This window comes from Bufo bufo, chromosome 2 (genome assembly GCF_905171765.1).
Source record: "Bufo bufo chromosome 2, aBufBuf1.1, whole genome shotgun sequence".
Taxonomy (NCBI): Eukaryota; Metazoa; Chordata; class Amphibia; order Anura; family Bufonidae; genus Bufo; species Bufo bufo.
This window is the reverse complement of record NC_053390.1, coordinates 1,146,080-1,160,787: the sequence shown is the minus strand read 5'-3', so window position 1 is coordinate 1,160,787 and position 14,708 is coordinate 1,146,080. Positions and strand designations below refer to the sequence as shown.

The following is a 14,708-nucleotide window of genomic DNA, read 5'->3' as shown; positions in this document are numbered from 1 at the left end:
TTGTCACGGGGGTCACCCAGATGAGCACGGCAGCTGCCAATGATGATACAACAGGTGTTGACTGGATGGTCCATTTCTCTTACAAAGAGATGGATTGAGAAGGGCAGGAATCAGACGCACTTCCCCTTTAAGACTGCGAGTGTGCGGTGCCGTCCGCCTGTGTGGGGGAGCGGCGCCCCGGCTTCTGCTAATTATGGGATTTTATCAGATGTTTTCCAGCACAGACTGACTGCCTTCCTTACATAGCAGAGACCATGAATCCTGCCTCTGCTACTGGTCATGGTCCTTCAGCCGCCACTCCCAGGATCCACACATCACCACTGCATCCGCGCCCCCCCTCTAATACTAACATCTCCTAACACCTGCCTCCTGCTGATGACATCACTGATATAATGACATGTGATCAGACATGAGATCCTCACACCTTATACTACAGGAACATCTATTACTGCTGACAACCTGCCTGTATATCCTGTCTGAGAGGTAGTCACAGCCCCCCCCCTGCTGATGACATCACTGATATAATGACATGTGATCAGACATGAGATCACACACCTTATACTACAGGAACATCTATTACTGCTGACAACCTGCCTGTATATCCTGTCTGAGAGGTTGTCACAGCCCCGCCCCCTGCTGATGACATCACTGATATAATGACATGTGATCAGACATGAGATCACACACCTTATACTACAGGAACATCTATTACTGCTGACAACCTGCCTGTATATCCTGTCTGAGAGGTAGTCACAGCCCCGCCCCCTGCTGATGACATCACTGATATAATGACATGTGATCAGACATGAGATCACAGACCTTATACTACAGGAACATCTATTACTGCTGACAACCTGCCTGTATATCCTGTCTGAGAGGTTGTCACAGCCCCGCCCCCTGCTGATGACATCACTGATATAATGACATGTGATCAGACATGAGATCACACACCTTATACTACAGGAACATCTATTACTGCTGACAGCCTGCCTGTATATCCTGTCTGAGAGGTAGTCACAGCCCCGCCCCCTGCTGATGACATCACTGATATAATGACATGTGATCAGACATGAGATCACACACCTGATACTACAGGAACATCTATTACTGCTGACAACCTGCCTGTATATCCTGTCTGAGAGGTAGTCACAGCCCCGCCCCCTGCTGATGACATCACTGATATAATGACATGTGATCAGACATGAGATCACACACCTTATACTACAGGAACATCTATTACTGCTGACAACCTGCCTGTACATCCTGTCTGAGAGGTAGTCACAGCCCTGCCCCCTGCTGATGACATCACTGATATAATGACATGTGATCAGACATGAGATCCACACCTTATACTACAGGAACATCTATTACTGCTGACAACCTGCCTGTATATCCTGTCTGAGAGGTAGTCACAGCCCCGCCTCCTGCTGATGACATCACTGATATAATGACATGTGATCAGACATGAGATCACACACCTTATACTACAGGAACATCTATTACTGCTGACAACCTGCCTGTATATCCTGTGTGAGAGGTAGTCACAGCCCCGCCCCCTGCTGATGACATCACTGATATACTGACATGTGATCAGACATGAGATCACACACCTTATACTACAGGAACATCTATTACTGCTGACAACCTGCCTGTATATCCTGTCTGAGAGGTTGTCACAGCCCCGCCCCCTGCTGATGACATCACTGATATAATGACATGTGATCAGACATGAGATCACACACCTTATACTACAGGAACATCTATTACTGCTGACAACCTGCCTGTATATCCTGTCTGAGAGGTAGTCACAGCCCCGCCCCCTGCTGATGACATCACTGATATAATGACATGTGATCAGACATGAGATCACACACCTTATACTACAGGAACATCTATTACTGCTGACAACCTGCCTGTATATCCTGTGTGAGAGGTTGTCACAGCCCCGCCCCCTGCTGATGACATCACTGATATAATGACATGTGATCAGACATGAGATCACACACCTTATACTACAGGAACATCTATTACTGCTGACAACCTGCCTGTATATCCTGTCTGAGAGGTAGTCACAGCCCCGCCCCCTACTGATGACATCACTGATATAATGACATGTGATCAGACATGAGATCACACTCCTTATACTACAGGAACATCTATTACTGCTGACAACCTGCCTGTATATCCTGTCTGAGAGGTTGTCACAGCCCCGCCCCCTGCTGATGACATCACTGATATAATGACACGTGATCAGACATGAGATCACACACCTTATACTACAGGAACATCTATTACTGCTGACAACCTGCCTATATATCCTGTCTGAGAGGTAGTCACAGCCCCGCCCCCTGCTGATGACATCACTGATATAATGACATGTGATCAGACATGAGATCACACACCTTATACTACAGGAACATCTATTACTGCTGATAACCTGCCTGTATATCCTGTCTGAGAGGTAGTCACAGCCCCGCCCCCTGCTGATGACATCACTGATATAATGACATGTGATCAGACATGAGATCACAGACCTTATACTACAGGAACATCTATTACTGCTGACAACCTGCCTGTATATCCTGTCTGAGAGGTAGTCACAGCCCCGCCCCCTGCTGATGACATCACTGATATAATGACATGTGATCAGACATGAGATCACACACCTTATACTACAGGAACATCTATTACTGCTGACAACCTGCCTGTATATCCTGTCTGAGAGGTAGTCACAGCCCCGCCCCCTGCTGATGACATCACTGATATAATGACATGTGATCAGACATGAGATCACACACCTTATACTACAGGAACATCTATTACTGCTGACAACCTGCCTGTATATCCTGTCTGAGAGGTAGTCACAGCCCCGCCCCCTGCTGATGACATCACTGATATAATGACATGTGATCAGACATGAGATCACACACCTTATACTACAGGAACATCTATTACTGCTGACAACCTGCCTGTATATCCTGTCTGAGAGGTTGTCACAGCCCCGCCCCCTGCTGATGACATCACTGATATAATGACACGTGATCAGACATGAGATCACACACCTTATACTACAGGAACATCTATTACTGCTGATAACCTGCCTGTATATCCTGTCTGAGAGGTAGTCACAGCCCCGCCCCCTGCTGATGACATCACTGATATAATGACATGTGATCAGACATGAGATCCACACACCTTATACTACAGGAACATCTATTACTGCTGACAACCTGCCTGTATATCCTGTCTGAGAGGTTGTCACAGCCCCGCCCCCTGCTGATGACATCACTGATATAATGACATGTGATCAGACATGAGATCCACACACCTTATACTACAGGAACATCTATTACTGCTGACAACCTGCCTGTATATCCTGTCTCAGAGGTTGTCACAGCCCCGCCCCCTGCTGATGACATCACTGATATAATGACACGTGATCAGACATGAGATCACACACCTTATACTACAGGAACATCTATTACTGCTGACAACCTGCCTGTGTATCCTGTCTGAGAGGTAGTCACAGCCCCGCCCCCTGCTGATGACATCACTGATATAATGACATGTGATCAGACATGAGATCACAGACCTTATACTACAGGAACATCTATTACTGCTGACAACCTGCCTGTATATCCTGTCTGAGAGGTTGTCACAGCCCCGCCCCCTGCTGATGACATCACTGATATAATGACATGTGATCAGACATGAGATCCACACACCTTATACTACAGGAACATCTATTACTGCTGACAACCTGCCTGTATATCCTGTCTGAGAGGTTGTCACAGCCCCGCCCCCTGCTGATGACATCACTGATATAATGACATGTGATCAGACATGAGATCCACACACCTTATACTACAGGAACATCTATTACTGCTGACAACCTGCCTGTATATCCTGTCTGAGAGGTTGTCACAGCCCCGCCCCCTGCTGATGACATCACTGATATAATGACATGTGATCAGACATGAGATCACACACCTTATACTACAGGAACATCTATTACTGCTGACAACCTGCCTGTATATCCTGTCTGAGAGGTTGTCACAGCCCCGCCCCCTGCTGATGACATCACTGATATAATGACATGTGATCAGACATGAGATCCACACCTTATACTACAGGAACATCTATTACTGCTGACAACCTGCCTGTGTATCCTGTCTGAGAGGTAGTCACAGCCCCGCCCCCTGCTGATGACATCACTGATATAATGACATGTGATCAGACATGAGATCACACACCTTATACTACAGGAACATCTATTACTGCTGACAACCTGCCTGTATATCCTGTGTGAGAGGTTGTCACAGCCCCGCCCCCTGCTGATGACATCACTGATATAATGACATGTGATCAGACATGAGATCACACACCTTATACTACAGGAACATCTATTACTGCTGACAACCTGCCTGTATATCCTGTCTCAGACGTTGTCACAGCCCCGCCCCCTGCTGATGACATCACTGATATAATGACATGTGATCAGACATGAGATCACACCCCTTATACTACAGGAACATCTATTACTGCTGACAACCTGCCTGTGTATCCTGTCTGAGAGGTTGTCACAGCCCCGCCCCCTGCTGATGACATCACTGATATAATGACATGTGATCAGACATGAGATCACACACCTTATACTACAGGAACATCTATTACTGCTGACAACCTGCCTGTATATCCTGTCTGAGAGGTTGTCACAGCCCCGCCCCCTGCTGATGACATCACTGATATAATGACATGTGATCAGACATGAGATCCACACCTTATACTACAGGAACATCTATTACTGCTGACAACCTGCCTGTATATCCTGTCTGAGAGGTAGTCACAGCCCCGCCCCCTGCTGATGACATCACTGATATAATGACATGTGATCAGACATGAGATCACACACCTTATACTACACGAACATCTATTACTGCTGACAACCTGCCTGTATATCCTGTCTGAGAGGTTGTCACAGCCCCGCCCCCTGCTGATGACATCACTGATATAATGACATATGATCAGACATGAGATCCACACCTTATACTACAGGAACATCTATTACTGCTGACAACCTGCCTGTATATCATGTGTGAGAGGTTGTCACAGCCCCGCCCCCTGCTGATGACATCACTAATATAATGACATGTGATCAGACATGAGATCCACACCTTATACTACAGGAACATCTATTACTGCTGACAACCTGCCTGTATATCCTGTCTGAGAGGTTGTCACAGCCCCGCCCCCTGCTGATGACATCACTGATATAATGACATGTGATCAGACATGAGATCACACACCTTATACTACAGGAACATCTATTACTGCTGACAACCTGCCTGTATATCATGTGTGAGAGGTTGTCACAGCCCCGCCCCCTGCTGATGACATCACTAATATAATGACATGTGATCAGACATGAGATCCACACCTTATACTACAGGAACATCTATTACTGCTGACAACCTGCCTGTATATCCTGTCTGAGAGGTTGTCACAGCCCCACCCCCTGCTGATGACATCACTGATATAATGACGTGATCAGACATGAGATCACACACCTTATACTACAGGACATGTATTACTGCTGACAACCTGCCTGTATATCCTGTGTGAGAGGTAGTCACAGCCCCGCCCCCTGCTGATGACATCACTGATATAATGACATGTGATCAGACATGAGATCACACACCTTATACTACAGGAACATCTATTACTGCTGACAACCTGCCTGTATATCCTGTGTGAGAGGTAGTCACAGCCCCGCCCCCTGCTGATGACATCACTGATATAATGACATGTGATCAGACATGAGATCCACACACCTGATACTACAGGAACATCTATTACTGCTGACAACCTGCCTGTATATCCTGTCTGAGAGGTTGTCACAGCCCCGCCCCCTGCTGATGACATCACTGATATACTGACATGTGATCAGACATGAGATCACACCTTATACTACAGGAACATCTATTACTGCTGACAACCTGCCTGTATATCCTGTCTGAGAGGTAGTCACAGCCCCGCCCCCTGCTGATGACATCACTGATATAATGACATGTGATCAGACATGAGATCACACACCTTATACTACAGGAACATCTATTACTGCTGACAACCTGCCTGTATATCCTGTCTGAGAGGTTGTCACAGCCCCGCCCCCTGCTGATGACATCACTGATATAATGACATGTGATCAGACATGAGATCCACACACCTTATACTACAGGAACATCTATTACTGCTGACAACCTGCCTGTATATCCTGTCTGAGAGGTAGTCACAGCCCCGCCCCCTGCTGATGACATCACTGATATAATGACATGTGATCAGACATGAGATCACACACCTTATACTACAGGAACATCTATTACTGCTGACAACCTGCCTGTATATCCTGTCTGAGAGGTAGTCACAGCCCCGCCCCCTGCTGATGACATCACTGATATAATGACATGTGATCAGACATGAGATCACACACCTTATACTACAGGAACATCTATTACTGCTGACAACCTGCCTGTATATCCTGTCTGAGAGGTAGTCACAGCCCCGCCCCCTGCTGATGACATCACTGATATAATGACATGTGATCAGACATGAGATCACACACCTTATACTACAGGAACATCTATTACTGCTGACAACCTGCCTGTATATCATGTGTATGAGGTAGTCACAGCCCCGCCCCCTGCTGATGACATCACTGATATAATGACATGAGATCAGACATGAGATCACACACCTTATACTACAGGAACATCTATTACTGCTGACAACCTGCCTGTATATCCTGTGTGAGAGGTTGTCACAGCCCCGCCCCCTGCTGATGACATCACTGATATAATGACATGTGATCAGACATGAGATCACACACCTTATACTACAGGAACATTTATTACTGCTGACAACCTGCCTGTATATCCTGTCTGAGAGGTAGTCACAGCCCCGCCCCCTGCTGATGACATCACTGATATAATGACATGTGATCAGACATGAGATCCACACCTTATACTACAGGAACATCTATTACTGCTGACAACCTGCCTGTATATCCTGTCTGAGAGGTAGTCACAGCCCCGCCTCCTGCTGATGACATCACTGATATAATGACATGTGATCAGACATGTGATTACACACCTTATACTACAGGAACATCTATTACTGCTGACAACCTGCCTGTATATCCTGTGTGAGAGGTAGTCACAGCCCCGCCCCCTGCTGATGACATCACTGATATAATGACATGTGATCAGACATGAGATCACACACCTTATACTACAGGAACATCTATTACTGCTGACAACCTGCCTGTATATCCTGTCTGAGAGGTTGTCACAGCCCCGCCCCCTGCTGATGACATCACTGATATAATGACATGTGATCAGACATGAGATCACACACCTTATACTACAGGAACATCTATTACTGCTGACAACCTGCCTGTATATCCTGTCTGAGAGGTAGTCACAGCCCCGCCCCCTGCTGATGACATCACTGATATAATGACATGTGATCAGACATGAGATCCACACCTTATACTACAGGAACATCTATTACTGCTGACAACCTGCCTGTATAACCTGTCTGAGAGGTAGTCACAGCCCCGCCCCCTGCTGATGACATCACTGATATAATGACATGTGATCAGACATGAGATCACACACCTTATACTACAGGAACATCTATTACTGCTGACAACCTGCCTGTATATCCTGTGTGAGAGGTTGTCACAGCCCCCCCCCCTGCTGATGACATCACTGATATAATGACATGTGATCAGACATGAGATCACACACCTTATACTACAGGAACATCTATTACTGCTGACAACCTGCCTGTATATCCTGTCTGAGAGGTTGTCACAGCCCCGCCCCCTGCTGATGACATCACTGATATAATGACATGTGATCAGACATGAGATCCACACACCTTATACTACAGGAACATCTATTACTGCTGACAACCTGCCTGTATATCCTGTCTGAGAGGTAGTCACAGCCCCGCCCCCTGCTGATGACATCACTGATATAATGACATGTGATCAGACAGGAGATCACACACCTTATACTACAGGAACATCTATTACTGCTGACAACCTGCCTGTATATCCTGTCTGAGAGGTAGTCACAGCCCCGCCCCCTGCTGATGACATCACTGATATAATGACATGTGATCAGACAGGAGATCACACACCTTATACTACAGGAACATCTATTACTGCTGACAACCTGCCTGTATATCCTGTCTGAGAGGTAGTCACAGCCCCGCCCCCTGCTGATGACATCACTGATATAATGACATATGATCAGACATGAGATCCACACACCTTAACCACCCCAGGACCGCCGTACGCAGGATTGCGTCTTTGCGGCGGCCCTGCTCTTCTGGGTGGACGCGCCGGCGCGTCCTCTCGCGAGACGCGAGATTTCCTGTGAACGCGCGCACACAGGCGCGCACGCTCACAGGAACGGAAGGTAAGAGAGTTGATCTCCAGCCTGCCAGCGGCGATCGTTCGCTGGCAGGCTGGAGATGTGATTTTTTTAACCCCTAACAGGTATATTAGACGCTGTTTTGATAACAGCGTCTAATATACCTGCTACCTGGTCCTCTGGTGGTCCCCTTTGTTTGGATCGACCACCAGAGGACACAGATAGCTCAGTAATATGTTGCACCAAGCACCACACTACACTACACCCCCCCCTGTCACTTATTAACCCCTTATTCACCCTTGATCACCCCTGATCACCCCATATAGACTCCCTGATCATTCCCCTGTCATTGATTACCCCCCTGTCATTGATCACCCCCCTGTAAAGCTCCATTCAGATTTCCGCATGATTTTTACGGATCCACTGATAGACTGATCGGATCCGCAAAACGCATACGGACGTCTGAATGGAGCCTTACAGGGGCGTGATCAATGACTGTGGTTATCACTCCATATAGACTCCCTGATCACCCCCCTGTCATTGATCACCCCCCTGTAAAGCTCCATTCAGATGTCCGCATGATTTTTACGGATGCACTGATAGATGGATCCGATCCGCAAAACGCATCCGGACGTCTGAATGAAGCCTTACAGGGGCATGATCAATGACTGTGGTGATCACCCCATATAGACTCCCTGATCACCCCCCTGTCATTGATCACCCCCCTGTCATTGATCACCCCCCTGTCATTGATCACCACCCCTGTCATTGATCACCCCCCTGTCATTGATCACCCCCCCTGTCATTGATCACGACCCCTGTCATTGATCACCCCCCTGTCATTGATCACCCCCCTGTCATTGATCACCACCCCTGTCATTGATCACCCCCCTGTCATTGATCACCCCCCCCTGTCATTGATCACCCCCCTGTAAGGCTCCATTCAGACATTTTTTTGGCCCAAGTTAGCGGAAATTTTTTTTTTTTTCTTACAAAGTCTCATATTCCACTAACTTGTGTCAAAAAATAAAATCTCACATGAACTCACCATACCCCTCACGGAATCCAAATGCGTAAAATTTTTTAGACATTTATATTCCAGACTTCTTCTCACGCTTTAGGGCCCCTAGAATGCCAGGGCAGTATAAATACCCCACATGTGACCCCATTTTGGAAAGAAGACACCCCAAGGTATTCCGTGAGGGGCATATTGAGTCCATGAAAGATTGAAATTTTTGTCCCAAGTTAGCGGAAAGGGAGACTTTGTGATAAAAAAATAAATAAAATCAATTTCCAAAAAAAAAAAATTTCTATGAACTCGCCATGCCCCTCATTGAATACCTTGGGGTGTCTTCTTTCCAAAATGGGGTCACATGTGGGGTATTTATACTGCCCTGGCATTTTAGGGGCCCTAAAGCGTGAGAAGAAGTCTGGGATCCAAATGTCTAAAAATGCCCTCATAAAAGGAATGTGGGCCCCTTTGCGCATCTAGGCTGCAAAAAAGTGTCACACATCTGGTATCGCCGTATTCAGGAGAAGTTGGGCAATGTGTTTTGGGGTGTCATTTTACATATACTCATGCTGGGTGAGAGAAATATATTGGCAAAAGACAACTTTTCCCATTTTTTTATACAAAGTTGGCATTTGACCAAGATATTTATCTCACCCAGCATGGGTATATGTAAAATGACACCTCAAAACACATTCCCCAACTTCTCCTGAGTACGGCGATACCACATGTGTGGCACTTTTTTACAGCCTAGGTGGGCAAAGGGGCCCACATTCCAAAGAGCACCTTTCGGATTTCACAGGTCATTTACCTACTTACCACATATTAGGGCCCCTGGAAAATGCCAGGGCAGTATAACTACCCCACAAGTGACCCCATTTTGGAAAGAAGACACCCCAAGGTATTCCGTGAGGGGCATGGCGAGTTCCTCGAATTTTTTATTTTTTGTCACAAGTTAGTGGAAAATGATGATTTATTTATTTTTATTTTTTTTCTTACAAAGTCTCATATTCCACTAACTTGTGACAAAAAATAAAAACTTCCATGTACTCACTATGCCCATCAGCGAATACCTTGGGGTGTCTTCTTTCCAAAATGGGGTCACTTGTGGGGTAGTTATACTGCCCTGGCATTCTAGGGGCCCAAATGTGTGAGAGAAATATCTTGGCAAAAGACAACTTTTCCCATTTTTTTTATACAAAGTTGGCATTTGACCAAGATATTTATCTCACCCAGCATGGGTATATGTAAAATGACACCCCAAAACACATTCCCCAACTTCTCCTGAATACGGAGATACCACATGTGTGACACTTTTTTGCAGCCTAGGTGGGCAAAGGGGCCCACATTCCAAAGAGCACCTTTCGGATTTCACTGGCCATTTTTTACAGAATTTGATTTCAAACTCCTTACCACACATTTGGGCCCCTAGAATGCCAGGGCAGTATAACTACCCCACAAGTGACCCCATTTTGGAAAGAAGACACCCCAAGGTATTCCGTGAGGGGCATGGCGAGTTCATAGAACTTTTTATTTTTTGTCACAAGTTAGTGGAAAATGATGTTTTTTTATTTATTTATTTTTATTACAAAGTCTCATATTCCACTAACTTGTGAGAAAAAATAAAAACTTCCATGAACTCACTATGCCCATCAGCGAATACCTTGGGGTGTCTTCTTTCCAAAATGGGGTCACTTGTGGGGTAGTTATACTGCCCTGGCATTCTAGGGGCCCAAATGTGCGGTAAGGAGTTTGAAATCAAATTCTGTAAAAAATGACCAGTGAAATCCGAAAGGTGCTCTTTGGAATGTGGGCCCCTTTGCCCACCTAGGCTGCAAAAAAGTGTTACACATCTTGTGGCGAAACCAACCTCGCCACTGGGCTTTGGAGAGGACTGGCTGCTGGCCTCTTGCCCCTGGATTATGGGCCATATACTAACTTTTGAACCCCTGGTCTGATTCATGCCATTTTTTAATATGTTGTTCCCCTGAATGGATTGATTGAGAATATGTAATTTTTATGTGAATGTGATGTATGGTTTTAGAGTTATGAAAGTTGGGTAGAAAGTATGTTTAACTGTATGTATAATTGAGTCTCCTCTCAGGATAAGGGGAGGGAATATGCTGGGTGTGTTTCTATTGTGCCATTGTCCCATTGTGTGTTTAAAGGGTGATGTCTGTTCTGTTGTCCTCACATGTGTATTGGCGATCTCCCTTTGTCCTCAGAGATAATTGGATTGCTCTTCAGGTTGTCTGGACAGAGAGGAGGAAACCATGATGCATTGTGGGGATATGTTGTCCTATGTCACAGTCTTCATTCTGGTCCTCTGGGGGCGTGAACGATTGGTTGCTGTAGTTACATTGTATGTGTTGTTAATTACTGATTGGTTGTATTTCAAACCCCTGTGGGCAGTACTATGTTTGTGGTTTATGAATAAAAGAGGCTGTACGTGAAGTACAGTCAGACCACTGTTTGACCCTCAACACGGAGCCTTGTCTCGTTATTGGGGGGATTCACTGTATGCTGTTAGAGGACCGATTGCCAGGATTGTATGCTTTTCCTGTTCGTCTGCTAGCAGCTATTCGTGAGGTTCCAGTTTGGAGTGCTACTTTGTATCCAGTTCGGTCGTTTGGTGTTCTGCAGTAGCTATGCCTGTCTCTCAGAAAGGGGCACATCGCCTAAACGGATTTTAACCCCTTGTCTGCTGAAACGGTCCGTTACACATCTGGTATCCCCGTATTCAGGAGAAGTTGGGGAATGTGTTTTGGGGTGTCATTTTACATATACCCATGCTGGGTGAGAGAAATATCTTGGCAAAAGACAACTTTTCCCATTTTTTTATACAAAGTTGGCATTTGACCAAGATATTTCTCTCACCCAGCATGGGTATATGTAAAATGACACCCCAAAACACATTCCCCAACTTCTCCTGAATACAGAGATACCACATCTGTGACACTTTTTTGCAGCCTAGGTGGGCAAAGGGGCCCACATTCCAAAGAGCACCTTTCGGATTTCACTGGCCATTTTTTACAGAATTTGATTTCAAACTCCTTACCACACATTTGGGCCCCTAGAATGCCAGGGCAGTATAACTACCCCACAAGTGACCCCATTTTGGAAAGAAGACACCCCAAGGTATTCACTGATGGGCATAGTGAGTTCATAGAACTTTTTATTTTTTGTCACAAGTTAGTGGAATATGAGACTTTGTAAGGAAAAAAAAAAAAATCATCATTTTCCGCTAACTTGTGACAAAAGATAAAAAGTTCTATGAACTCACTATGCCCATCAACGAATACCTTAGGGTGTCTACTTTCAGAAATGGGGTCATTTGTGGGGTGTTTGTACTGTCTGGGCATTGTAGAACCTCAGGAAACATGACAGGTGCTCAGAAAGTCAGAGCTGCTTCAAAAAGCGGAAATTCACATTTTTGTACCATAGTTTGTAAACGCTATAACTTTTACCCAAACCATTTTTTTTTTTTACCCAAACATTTTTTTTTTAACAAAGACATGTAGAACAATAAATTTAGAGCAAAATTTATATATGGATGTCGTTTTTTTTTGCAAAATTTTACAACTGAAAGTGAAAAATGTCATTTTTTTGCAAAAAAAATCGTTAAATTTCGATTAATAACAAAAAAAGTAAAAATGTCAGCAGCAAAGAAATACCACCAAATGAAAGCTCTATTAGTGAGAAGAAAAGGAGGTAAAATTCATTTGGGTGGTAAGTTGCATGACCGAGCAATAAATGGTGAAAGTAGTGTAGGTCAGAAGTGTAAAAAGTGGCCTGGCAATTAAGGGTGTTTAAGCACTGGGGGCTGAGGTGGTTAAACTACAGGAACATCTATTACTGCTGACAACCTGCCTGTATATCCTGTGTGAGAGGTTGTCACAGCCCCGCCCCCTGCTGATGACATCACTGATATAATGACATGTGATCAGACATGAGATCACACACCTTATAATACAGGAACATCTATTACTGCTGACAACCTGCCTGTATATCCTGTCTGAGAGGTAGTCACAGCCCCGCCCCCTACTGATGACATCACTGATATAATGACATGTGATCAGACATGAGATCACACACCTTATACTACAGGAACATCTATTACTGCTGACAACCTGCCTGTATATCCTGTCTGAGAGGTTGTCACAGCCCCGCCTCCTGCTGGTGACATCACTGATATACTGACATGTGATCAGACAGGAGATCCACACCTTATACTACAGGAACATCTATTACTGCTGACAACCTGCCTGTATATCCTGTCTGAGAGGTAGTCACAGCCCCGCCCCCTGCTGATGACATCACTGATATAATGACATGTGATCAGACATGAGATCCTCACACCTTATACTACAGGAACATCTATTACTGCTGACAACCTGCCTGTATATCATGTCTGAGAGGTAGTCACAGCCCCGCCCCCTGCTGATGACATCACTGATATAATGACATGTGATCAGACATGAGATCCTCACACCTTATACTACAGGAACATCTATTACTGCTGACAACCTGCCTGTATATCCTGTCTGAGAGGTAGTCACAGCCCCGCCTCCTGGTGATGACATCACTGATATAATGACATGTGATCAGACATGAGATCACACACCTTATACTACAGGAACATCTATTACTGCTGACAACCTGCCTGTATATCCTGTCTGAGAGGTTGTCACAGCCCCACCCCCTGCTGATGACATCACTGATATAATGACATGTGATCAGACATGAGATCCTCACACCTTATACTACAGGAACATCTATTACTGCTGACAACCTGCCTGTATATCCTGTCTGAGAGGTTGTCACAGCCCCGCCCCCTGCTGATGACATCACTGATATAATGACATGTGATCAGACATGAGATCACACACCTTATACTACAGGAACATCTATTACTGCTGACAACCTGCCTGTATATCCTGTCTGAGAGGTAGTCACAGCCCCGCCCCCTGCTGATGACATCACTGATATAATGACATGTGATCAGACATGAGATCACACACCTTATACTACAGGAACATCTATTACTGCTGACAACCTGCCTGTATATCCTGTGTGAGAGGTTGTCACAGCCCCGCCCCCTGCTGATGACATCACTGATATAATGACATGTGATCAGACATGAGATCACACACCTTATAATACAGGAACATCTATTACTGCTGACAACCTGCCTGTATATCCTGTCTGAGAGGTAGTCACAGCCCCGCCCCCTACTGATGACATCACTGATATAATGA

At 45.5% G+C, this 14,708-nt stretch overlaps 1 protein-coding gene across 1 annotated transcript in view; it reads left to right on the top strand.

The window, feature by feature from the left end:
* NPR2 (natriuretic peptide receptor 2) overlaps positions 1-14,708 on the top strand; it is a 239,603-nt gene that overhangs the window by 81,110 nt on the left and 143,785 nt on the right. The window lies entirely within an intron of this gene.